Raw genomic sequence first — 9,753 nt, forward strand, 5'->3', positions numbered from 1 at the left:
ATGGGGATATGAAGATGTCTTGTTCGTTCTCAACATTGCCCAGCGATTATTTTCAGACCGCAAAGAAGAAATAGCAAAGTCAGTTCGCGAGGGGGGACAAATGCCACTGTGTTTGCAGAATCGCGATGAGAAAAAACCGATACTTCGTCGGTCGAGCACTTCAAGCGACGGGTGAGTGAGGTCGGCTTAAATACCGCAGCTTGCAACAGCGGTTTTTTCGCCCGTCGTTGTTGTGCACAGCGTAACAGCGGCAAGGTTGCGCGCAGTGAGAATGCAGCAGCGGCGGCTTACTGCTGATCGCGACGCTGATTTAGCTGCGATGTCGCAGGTCCTCAGGCATGACGATAACAGATACGGCGTCGTGAGGCAATAGTTACCTGTACGTATGTGGGCTTGCCGGCTTTACAGGGTATGTCATCAAAGAAAAACATTAAATCGTCATTGGTCATTAGTATTTGACGCAGCCACCATGTTAATATCAGCAGATGATTATAAACTCATGCTTATAATCATTCGCTGATGATGCTAACATAACGAAACGCGCGTCCAGCGTGTAAAAAGTAAAAAGTGTTTTGGTATTGTGCGATTTAGTTGTTTGCAATATTCAACTGTGTATGTCATAAGGTAAATGATTTTCACTTATTAATCACAGGCTCGTTTATTGTACCTTCGTCGGTTTTGCCGTAGTACCAGCTGCCCAGTTGACCATCAGTCGCGAATCGCGTCGGATCGTCTGCTCTCCGTTCACGTTTATAAAATATTTCAGCAGAGTAATGAATCAAGTCACATTCATTGCCATAGCTCGTTTTCTATTCGGCTGAATATTTGCTGAGGCCTCAGCGAACTAGATAAAATTTAACGATGTGCGTGATTTTAACACATGTGCTGTGTTTGCTAAAAAATATTTTTTGACAATGAATGACACGAAAAAAGTTCGAATCATTTTCAGTACGTTTATCAGATAGCCATTCGAGCGTTCTGTCGGATTCTGCGGCAGGCCTGATTTATCACAGCTTCACTGTTACTGCCATCAATACAGTCGTTTTCTCAGCCAGAGCCCGACACGCCGATTCACCGCACGAAAAATCTACCTCTCAAATATTTTCAGAGATGTCGAATGTCCGTGCATAAACAGTTCATCCCACGATCACAAAGCTGTAGTTTGAGTTTTAGCCTGTACCGAGTGGCTCCTGTGTCACTGCAAGTCGTTGCTCCAGCCTGCCTCATTTGCTCGCTACTAAAAACTTTAACTGTTTTCTCCATACTGTTTTTCTCTAGACTTCATCCAAAGTTAATTTTGAATCATTTCGATTACCGAAAGAGTCAAAGATTTGAGTTAATCTGGCGTTTAATCATATAAATTTTGTTAAGTTTCAAGACAGTTCAGTTGAAGTGATTGTGTTGTCAATACAAAGAAATGTTGGCCCAGTTTGGCTCAGAATAAGTCAATAAATCACACAGACAGACGCTGCCAGATTTTGACTGAATAAGTTGACATGCGAGCTCTGCAGATATAGCAAAGTCGCCAGTTGGCCGTATTTGTTATCAATATATCTGTAACATGTTAGATTTTCATTTAAGATCGTTGCACATGTTTTATGTGGGATTATTTTTGTTGGCCTGGCTAAATCTCTGCTTATATTTTTTACTGCTTCAGTTAAATCCCAACGGCTCAGCGATGGCCTGAAGATCAGTCTGACCAGGTTGAGTAGCATTTGGGAGTTTTGTGGAGTTTGTGTTTGGTTAGTTTTTGAAAGCAGATGTTCTCTCTTATTATTTTTGTAATGAAGTGCTAAAGTTTGTTATTTGTGACAGCCCTTCAAGAAAAGAACTTTAACACCCCTTCAAAAAAATGAATAAAGAGGCACACAAAACAAAAATTGAAAACTCAAAATATTTAACGCCAAACGCAAAATTCACAAAATACAAATCTAACCTCGAACCTCGAACGCCTCGAACAACCGAACAACTTTGGTAGTGTTTAGTGCTTCGATAAAATGGCAGTAACCTGGCTAATTATAAAAATTTAAGTTATAACTTCTAGTAGTAAAAAATATAAAAGTAAATTTATTGGGGTAATAAAGAATCCCACATAAAAGTCTATTTTTTGGTAGATCTTAATAAAATGGAAAAATCTAACGTGATTTTAAGATATATTGTGTAAATACTGTAGCAGAGAACTAGACACGCCATAATATTATTCTTCAGAGGCTCGCGCCCTCTGTCAACTATTCAGTCAAATGCTAATAGGTGACGTCACAATCTTCTACGCGTCATTTCAAAGCAGTGAAAATTGTATTGAATTTGGATTTATTATTTATTCCTTGTTGTAACTTCAAGCTGTATTTCTTTTTGCATGAGGGCGTACTTAATCACTTCAACTGAATTTTATCTAAAATAACAAAATTTACTATGGTTAAACACCGAATTAGCTGACAGCTTTTTTTTGTCTTGAGTATCAAGTAGTTCAGAAATTAACTGACAGTCCTAGAAGATAATTAGCAGAAAAATGAGAGTTAAAGTTTTTTAATGTTGCTTAATTAAAATGAAACAAACTGGAGCAGAAAACTTGACACAGTGCTTTATTCTATTTTAAATTGTATAATTGCAAACTAAAGTAACTCAAAATACAACTGTGGTCATTTTTAAGGATGTTTGTTTATACTTTTTTGGACTTGAACCATTTTATCTCTGAAAATATTTGAAATTATAGATTTTTTCTTCGTCGTGCAGTTTTATTCAGATCAACATGTCAGATATCTAAGTATTTCTAAGAAAAACGGCCTAACTTATTGATGTAGTAATAGTGAAAATAATGATAAATCAAACTATATACTTTCAGAATCGATAGAATCAGACCTTTCGGATGGCTGGTAATCTGATTCGCTTGGTGCAAGTGGTTCAGACTTTGTTTCATTGTCATTCATTTTATCAAAAAAATATTTTTTTTAGCTTTAAACTTTAGCACATGTGTTAAAATCACGCACATCGTTAAATTTTATCTAGTTCACTTCTGAAAGGAATCAACAGAATATTCAGAAACCGAATAGAAACAGGCTATAGCTGCTTAATGCGTGAAGTATGACTTGATTCATTACTCTGCTGAAAAAAAAAAATATTTTATAAACGTATGAAGACGGTTATCTTAAAATAGTAGGAAATTGGACTTGATCCATTTTGATTCTGACTAGTGATGGGATAACTGGAGCGAAAATTTGCTCGAGTACTCGATTATGAACGAGCGATGCAAGTGACGAGTACCATGCGACGAATGCAAGCGATCCTAGAATGAAATAAATTGAAATCCGATTTTAATATGACATACCCTTACAGTTGAGGGTTGGAACCTTTGGTGTTAAACAGCAAAATAAAAACACTAAATCACCACAATACACCAAAACACTTTTACTTTTACACTGGACGCGCGTTTCTCTAACCATGTTAGCATCATCAGCAGATGATTATAAACTTATGAGTTTATAATCATCTGCTGATGATGCTAACATGGTTAGCGAAACGCGCGTCCAGTGTAAAAGTAAAAGTGTTTTGGTGTATTGTGGTGATTTAGTGTTTTTATTTTGATGACATACCCTATAAAAAGCCGAGCGAATTTTTTACATACATTGCAGGTAGCAAATTTATACGACGCCGTATATATATTTATCCGTTGCGTATCTGAGGGACAAAATTTTACGACCTACATCGACAATGCTTTGAAATAAACTAAATCAAGCGATCGCGATCAAGCGAATCGCTCGCCGCTTGCTGCTTGCCATTCATCACTGCGCACGCAACTTACTCCTTGCCGCTTGACGTTAACGAGTACTTACAACAAGCGACGGGCGAAAAACCATATTTTTAAATACGAGTGATATTTCGCTCGAGCGATCACTCGGATATTGCAATCGCTTGAAACTCGAGTACTCGATTATTGAAATTAATCGGTTTTTCTCATCACTTGTTCTAGGCCTACGAATGGCATTTGTCATTCCCTAACTCGTTGAACTGACTTTACTTTATTTCTTCTTTGCAGGACCACGAAATGAACGTCGCTGGAGCGGCCGAACAACACCAGGTAGTGCAGAATTTGCAGGCTCAATTTAGAGACGTCACACAAGGCCAAGCGGCGGTTGCGCCGTCTCAGGCCCAGCAGGAATCGGCAAATTTTAGCGACACAACAGCGTCGGCAGCTGGTTCCGGACGATGAAGGTTGCTTAATATTTATTAATGTTTAATATCGAAGAGTTTAATTTTTTATGTTTAATAGGGTCAACGGCCGCTACTGATGGTTCCACGTTACGTACTTCCCCGCCGATCAAGGAGGAAGCGCTGGCTCAGAAAGCGGAGGCAGTGGCGTAGATATTATTACAGGTATTTAATTTTTTTGAAGTGAAAGTTTTTTTTACGCGCTGGGGATAAAAATTCAAGGCCGTAACACACAAGCTAACAAGACGAAAAGTGGTAGGACTGCCTTAGAAATATAGTCTTTCAAGGACAAGGTCCTTGACAGAGATAGATTTGTCTGTCATTTTAATTTCAAAGTAGTTTATTTTATTTTACAAAGAAATAAATTGGTACAATTGGAACATAATTAATAATATATAAAAATTTTGAGTGACAAGTGATTACTTCAAAATTTTGTGAAAAAAACTGTATGAAACTGAAAAAATCTAATCTTGGTTAATTAACTTTAATCTTAATTTTTTTTCTGCAGTACTAAAATGTATTGTTTACCTAGCGTGTGATGTTATTTTACAGATACTCCAGTTTTTTGGTACCATATACGAGATGATATACAACTTTATTTGTGGCTAATACAACTCTCTGACCATAGTCTGGCAAACTGTGTCTCTAGCGGTCTCTGTGCATCGAATATTACCTGTAAACTATGGTCTGGGTCAACACTTAATTTTCCCTCGTGTGTTTTATTTTTTAAAATTATGTGTGTTCCTCCACATAATTTTAAAAAAACACGAAACCTAAGTAACAACACAGTCCAAAATGCAAAATATTTATCATTTCTATTTGACATAATTTGGTACACAAAATTATAACCTATAATTTGGCAAGATTTTGACAACTCTCAAAAATCTTACGCCGAGTTCATACGCATAGGCGTCCGTTTGTCGTTCATCGTTGCGTCAAACCAATAATATTGAAATATGATCTGTCATTTTTTTAAATAAACCAATAAAACTGGTTAAAAACAACAAGAAACGACGCATGACGTATTTATTTATAAACCCATCCATAGTTAACTTAAAAAATATTAGAAAAATAATTGAAATAAATGGATTGTCTTTTAGTGAAATAAATGGACGATTTTCTGCCATCGTCTGTCGAAATCTTACCTGAAATAAAAAAAACAGAGTATACGTAGTGACGCGACGTGTATTTGTGAACAGTTCACGTGTTTATAAAAATATTGTAATTTTAATTGTTTCTAATTTTTTATTTTACGCGTATAAAACTATTTGTTACACGTAAAAACTATTTTTACGCCTAGAAAACTATTTTTGACGCTTTAAAAACTATTTATTACACGTAAAAAAGTCTTTGTTACACGCATAAATCTATTTTTACGTATAAAAAACTTTTTATTACACGTAAAAAAATATTTTTTTTTAATTTATTACTTTTTCAAGGTTATCTATGCTCAAAAATATTTTTTTTAGGTGAACATAATGTGTCTGGTAGATCATCAGCCTACGGCGATGACGGAGCTGCTGTCAAAACTACCGAGAGTAGTTCTGGTATTGTTTCTGCACAGGGTAAATTTTCAAAAAATAATCTTCGTTTAAAGAATTCTAAAATATTTTCCGCAATTAAAATTTTAGGAATCATACAGCGACCATCTCAAGGAAGCGATACTTTGGCTCAAGTACAAGAAGATTTAGAATGCGAAACCGAAAACACTGCAAAATTACACTGTCTCAGACTACAGTTGTTGGAAAAAGTTATCGAATATTTACCCAAACTGAAAAATGTTGAAGGTGTCAGAACAATACCTTTACTTCAAGTAAGCTATATCTATTTTCTGTTGTAAATACACTTTCAATAAGAAATTAAGGAAGAGTATAAAGCTATCTATGTATTTATGCAAGGTAGACGGACAAAGGGCGCTAGGGAGGGGATCCTTGACAGTTCTGTTTGACGATTCATTTGACACATTTGAATTTGATTTGAAATTTTATGGATTTGTCAGTCTTTACTGGGCTTATTTTATGTTATTTATTATTTATTCTACTACTGCTAGTTGTTTCAAGGTAGTAAATCTAGAAAGAAATTGTAGAAGAACTTAAATTAACAGTGACACTATTGCGATTTATCGAAAAAGACTGTAAAATAGTTGGTTGTGTAGTTTGCGGTAGATCTCGAAACGTCAAAAATCGAGGGAAATAATGGAATAACTTTTCGCTAATAAGTGACTATATAATATACATATGTGTAGTAAATCTATCATTTATGAAATTCCTAACTAATTATATATTTTTTCTTGCATGTTTGATTTTATTTACTACTTGTCAAAGATTAGATGTCAAAGTATTTAGAAACGTCAATTTGACTTACCTGCTTCAGTAGCGTATCGGATGTTTGTGTTAATAAATAATTAATATAACTTAGTTATTTTTATTAGAATTGTACATTTTTATAACGATTTTAATAACTACCAACATTTATTACAAAGTAAAATAAAGCAACAAACTATTTAGTCTACCCTACATCATATTTTTACACGTTTTGAATAAAATTAGAACGGCACTGGTAAACTGAAATTTAAGTCGGCCATTTTAGGACACCGTCGCGGTCGATCTAAGATTTTTGATATGCTCCTTTCTTAATATTTTTATTCAAAGTAAATACACTAAAATGGAAAATATTTTTTAGGTTATTTCTCAACTTACCGGTGATCTGGATGGTGCCTGCGAGCGAGACAGGACTTGTTTAAATTCGTTATTGCTTGTTATAACTGAAGAATTACAATTCAACGGAGAAAATATACAGAGTATTTGCACTAGAAGTAAAACTGGCGAGGTTCACCTCCTTCTTTTGAAGTTAATTTGTAAGTATTGCTGTTTTGGATTCTTATTGAGAGATGACGTTCAGCCTGTTCGGCGAGTCTAGATTAGATACGTCATCCTCACAGATACTTTTAAGGGACCTATCTTAGCAATGTAATAATTTTTAGCCAATTTACTTCAAAGACATAAAACATCTTCCACGTCCAAATCAAGTAGTGCCGCAGATAGTACTAATTATGTCGCTAGAACTGCGGCAACTTATCTTCACAAAGTCGGAATTATAAATTACTGTTTGAAGATTTGCCAGACTCTCTACAATGATTATTGGAAAAATCAGACTGAAGAAGAGAGTAGTACAGGTATGTATACAGCCCTGATCATTTTAAATCCTTGGTCTAGATTTTAACGTGTAAGATTATGGAGATACCTTAATGGAAATTTAAAAGTGCCAAAGAAGAGATAGAGAATGGATTTTTGATTAAAATATTTAATATCGATCACGAAAGTTTTTTGATTATTAATTTGGTACGGGTTTGACCGTTAAATATCAAAAAATTTAAGTAATTTCGTTACACTTTTAATCAGGGTTGGAAAAAATCATGATTTAAAAAAAATCAAAAAATCAGATTTTTTTTTGATTTTAATTCAAAACAATATTTAAATCGGATTTACAAATGACTAGGACTTTTTTTCCAATTATTAAAGTCCTATCCTAAATGGCTAAATCTTTATAACTCTGCCTGATACCGATAACATTAACAATTCTACGGCGTGTGTCATTTTTCCACATCGGTCACCAATATATTCCGAAAAAAAAGTCGCTCGCTTCAGATCAAAAGGATTTTTTTTCAAACATCTCAAAGATATTAACTTTTGTCATTTTAACGCCTAGGCATAAAAGTAAAGCACTGTTACACCTAAGAAAAAGGTACAAAAATATATTATTAAACTAATATTAAGAGTCAAATTCAACAAATGTACAAATTGTTGCTCGATTACTGTTCATATTATCTGCAATGTTTGAAATTGATTAAAAATTATTTGTAATGTTTTAAAAAGAAATATAATATTATAGTATGTTCTATTCGGAGTAAAAATGTACTTTTTGTGTTCCCTGTAACGTCAGAATAACTTTAAGATGGTCCTTCAAAGGTACAGAAAAAGTATAATTTTTATTCCTAATAAAACCCTACACTATTGTTCGGAAATAGTCTTAAGTCGCGAATGAAATTAGTATGTATTATGTAATGTCAAAGTGTAAAATGCTTGCTGCAGATCAAAATGTCGGTAGGAATTTGGAAACAACCGTTTCAAAAAAAAATGAAACATTTCGTTTTCTGACAACGATATAGATTCTCGGGAATGAAGATATAGTCTCTATATCAGAAGAACCTATTTCTGGCACTAGACTTTGCGAATAATATGTATTCGAACAGCGAGTTTTTGTCACTTATACATAAATTTTAAAATAAATCCCTGCGTTTAGCGGTCTAATGGATTCACACGAAATTACTTGAAAAATCCGTCCAACATTAGGGCTTTAAATTGATGAATAGATATTTTTATATAGTTTTATAACATTTACAGTTATTTTTTGATTTACTATCTGTTATAGAAATATTTTTTCTAGTTTTCTAGGACACAGTTTTATAACTTTTACAGTTATTTTTTGATCTATTATAGAGTTTCAATAAAAGTTTTTTTTATTTAAATCACATGATTAAAATTAAAAGAAAATCACTTGATTTAAATAACGATTTAAATCATGCCAACCCTGCTTTTAATACCACACGTAATATTTTATATTCTGTTGATATGCTCAGCTTAATTCAGTTTGTATTTTTATGCCTCTTATTCTTAAATCATGCATATCGCCTGTGATAACCGACAACTGTGCGTTTGTTTGTCTATCAATTGGTTATAACATAAGACATCTTTGTCTTACTCAGTTAAAATACAGGCCGCGAACTTGACTACTGTGTTTATTAATACATATTTGTGAATTTGTTTATTAAAGGTGCCACAAATGGTAATCTACTGAGACCTCATTTGAACTATCCCCTGCCCGATATGACACCATTCTTCTTGAAAAATCACCTGAAAGACAATTCTACGGACGTTTTTAATAACTACCGTCACCTCATCACAGAAATCATATTAAGACTTCCACTGCAAGTTCAACGACTGTCGGAAGTGAACGATAGTATGAGCGCAGTATTTGACGGCCAGTGGTATAGGTTAGTTTTTTAAAATTCCGTCTATTTGTTTGGTGGTCTTAAAGAACTGTCTATAATTATATTTATGTTGTATTGTAGATATTTGTGTGAATATATGATGACATCTTTACCGCCGCCTTCAAGAAGAAACGCTCGAAAGTTACTGCTGTATATTTGCGGAAATAAAGAGAAATACAGACAGTTGAGAGATTTGCATGCTCTCAGCACCCATACTAAAGGTATGTAAATATTAGTAATGTAAAATATTTTGTGATGCTAATATAGATTTTCATTGTCGATGTTTTGTTAAATTTTGTAACATCATCAGGAGAAAGCGTTTGTCACGTTTGTAAATTTTTTACCATAGTAAAATCATATGTTAATTCGTGTTTAAAAATATTACATACTTGCAAACGCAGCTACGACGATTTTGCAACATTGAAATATGTTTGACATTTGACTTTTCAACATCCCACTAAATATATCCAATAAATAACAAACATAACAATAATTTT

General features: G+C 33.9%; 1 pseudogene; it reads left to right on the forward strand.

The window, feature by feature from the left end:
• LOC115888481 overlaps nt 1-9,753 on the forward strand; it is a 47,832-nt pseudogene that overhangs the window by 29,519 nt on the left and 8,560 nt on the right.

The sequence above is a fragment of the Sitophilus oryzae genome, unplaced genomic scaffold, assembly GCF_002938485.1.
Source record: "Sitophilus oryzae breed Bouriz unplaced genomic scaffold, Soryzae_2.0 scaffold_76_pilon_pilon, whole genome shotgun sequence".
Taxonomy (NCBI): domain Eukaryota; kingdom Metazoa; phylum Arthropoda; class Insecta; order Coleoptera; family Curculionidae; genus Sitophilus; species Sitophilus oryzae.